Source organism: Lissotriton helveticus, chromosome 9 (assembly GCF_964261635.1).
Source record: "Lissotriton helveticus chromosome 9, aLisHel1.1, whole genome shotgun sequence".
In the NCBI taxonomy this organism is placed as follows: Eukaryota; Metazoa; Chordata; class Amphibia; order Caudata; family Salamandridae; genus Lissotriton; species Lissotriton helveticus.
In genome coordinates, this window is record NC_136070.1 from 430,857,724 (window position 1) to 430,860,622 (window position 2,899).

Sequence of the window (2,899 nt, forward strand, 5' to 3'; positions counted from 1 at the left end):
ATTTAAACAATGGACTCACTGAAGACCTTCGGCTTCAGTGAAGAGCAATTAAACAGAATCCTAAGCTCCAATAGGAGTGGGAATACTATAACCGTTATCCCAAATGGGGGAGAGAAATGGAATCAGTTGGTTAATTTAAAAAAGAAAATTATCCGAACAGAACTTCATGCTGAATTTATGTCAAGTATGTAAGAGCTGGCACTATCCCAATAGGGCTTCAGATACACAATGAGCCCGGCCTCTTTGTAAACAACCCTACATTTTTAGAAACCTGGACATTCATCTCGAACAGGTGTAGTAGAGATTGGATGCTTTTAATAATAGAAACAGCACAAAGCACCATTCTCATAGAAAAGAGGGAAATAGAGGAACTAGAAAAACATTGATAGATACAAACATAGTGGAAGAAGCCAAAATAAAGATAGAAGAAAAAAAATAAGGACATCAAGGGATATTATGAATACTTAACCAACAGAAAGACCCAAAAACTTAGGAAGGACATAAATAAGTTTAGTCAGGAGGTAATATATCCCTTCCTAAAAAAAGACTACTACACAGAGAAATCAGAACAAAACTGGGAAAGGGGACCTAGAGTAAGGTTCCAACAAAGATGACCCAAACATATGAACTTTTCAGGTTCCTCTGAAAGTAGTGGTGGGGAGGAAGATATACCCCAGCGAGAGGAAGCAACACATTCCCACCCCAACAGAGAGTATGAGGATTTTTTAGACCATCGCCCACAAAGACCCCAAAGGGGATTCTCAAACAGGGGAAGGGGGTCCTATACAAGGAAACCCATTATGAGAGAACAGGACCAGGACTACCAGAACAACCAGGCCCCTCAAGAATACAAAAGGACAAGAAACAAAGTCTACTGGAGATAGAGACAACACCGATAATAAACCTGTCCAGTAGAAAATTGACTAAAATAGAGGAGCAGGTTCTCAAGATGGGATTTAGTTTTGTCCCCACGGCAGGCATTAATAAATTCCAACTTGAAAAAGATTTAAGGTCCTTTTTTAGAAAGATTAGACTTCGTAGGTTCTTTGAAAATAGACCAGAAAGAGAGCCACTTACGGACCCAGGTTTGAGGGCCAAATCCAACTTTACCCCGAGTTTAGGGATGGTTGACAAAAATGTTGACATTTTTGAAAGTATGGTAAAAATGGAAATTAGCAAGTTATTGGAAAGGAAACAATACAAAGCACACAATATCTCGAAAGAACAAAGGGAAGCATTAGAATCCCTCGCACAAGATACCCTAATTACGAATAAACCAGCAGACAAGGGGGGGGGTTGTGGTTCTTAATACCACAGACTATGATCAGAGTAATGAGGCTCTTGTCAAATAAATTACATTATACGAGGGTCTCCCAAACTAACTTAGATGCCCTAAAGAAGGAGGTGGAAACTGTGTTACAGATCGCAAAAAATAAGAAAGACATTAGTGAGGAAGAATTTAAGTTCTTATACAATGACAGCCCGAAAACACCAGCGTTCTATGGACTTCCTAAAGTCCATAAGAACTTAGAGGATCCACCCCTAAGACCCATCGTGGCCTCGATTGACTCACTGCTAGAACCTCTCAGCAAGTATGGTGACAGGTTCCTGAAGCCTCTAGTCCAGCAACAAAAGTCCTACATAAAAGACACAGCAGATATGATTACAAAAACAGAGGGACTACAGTTTGATGGGGAGAAGGAGTATCTAGTGACTCTCGATGTAGAGTCACTATATACTAATATACCACAAAAGGACACGATTGAGGTAATAAAGAATCTGCTAGAAGAAACAGAGATCATTGGTGCCAACAAAGAATTCATAGTGCAGTGTGTTTCTATGGTATTATTTAATAATATCTTTCTCTTCAAAAAAGACCTGCACATCCAACGTAAGGGAACGAGTATGGGCGCGACTTGCGCACCAAGTCTAGCATGCATTTATGTCAGTGTTTTTGAGGATAAACACATATACAATAACATAAGCCCCTTTTATGAGAATATCCGGAATTGGACCAGATTTATAGATGATATTTTCTTCATCTGGTCCGGGCCGGAAGATTCTCTCAAAGAATTCTTACTATGGATTAATCTTGGAGACAGTAATCTTAAATTTACAGCCGTATATAGTAACCAAAAAGTAGATTTTTTAGATATCAGTATAAAAAATGAAAACAATCAGCTTGCGGTAGAACTTTTTAAAAAGGAAACAGACAGGATACAGTCCTACACTATAAAAGTTATCACCCCAACAGTCAGAAGGATAGTATACCTTTTGGTGAATTTCTCCGCTTAAGGAGGAATTGCACCTCAATAGAGGACTTTTACAAACATGCGGAAATGACTAAACAGAAGTTTAGAGAGAGGGGTTACCCTAAGAAATTAATAAACCACTCTCTTAAAAGATCCTGGTATTATAATAGAGAAAGTCTTCTCGAGAAAAGGGAGAAAAACTCCACTGGGGAGAAAATTGTCATGGTAAGCCAATTCTCAGGGTTGGCAAATCAGATAAAAAATGTGATCAACCGCAACTGGAAGATCCTGAATGATGGATCAGAGACTGTGCTGCCCATTCCCCTGTACGCGTACAGAAAAAATAAGAACTTACGTTCAACTCTAGTACACATCTACAGAGATGACATAGTTGAAACACAAAAAACCTTGACGGGAGAGAAAGCAGTTGGAAACCACAAGTGCGGAACAATCAGTGTCTATAATCTCTGTTTGGTCACAAAAGAAATCTGTCTAAACTCTGTAAAGCATAGCCTGAACAATCTGACGAACTGCAGAAGCAAAAATTTTGTGTATTTAATCCTCTGCCCCTGCGGATTAGGATACATAGGTGAAACAGGCAGGGAGCTAAGAGTGAGAATAGGGGAACACAAGTCTGCAATTAGATT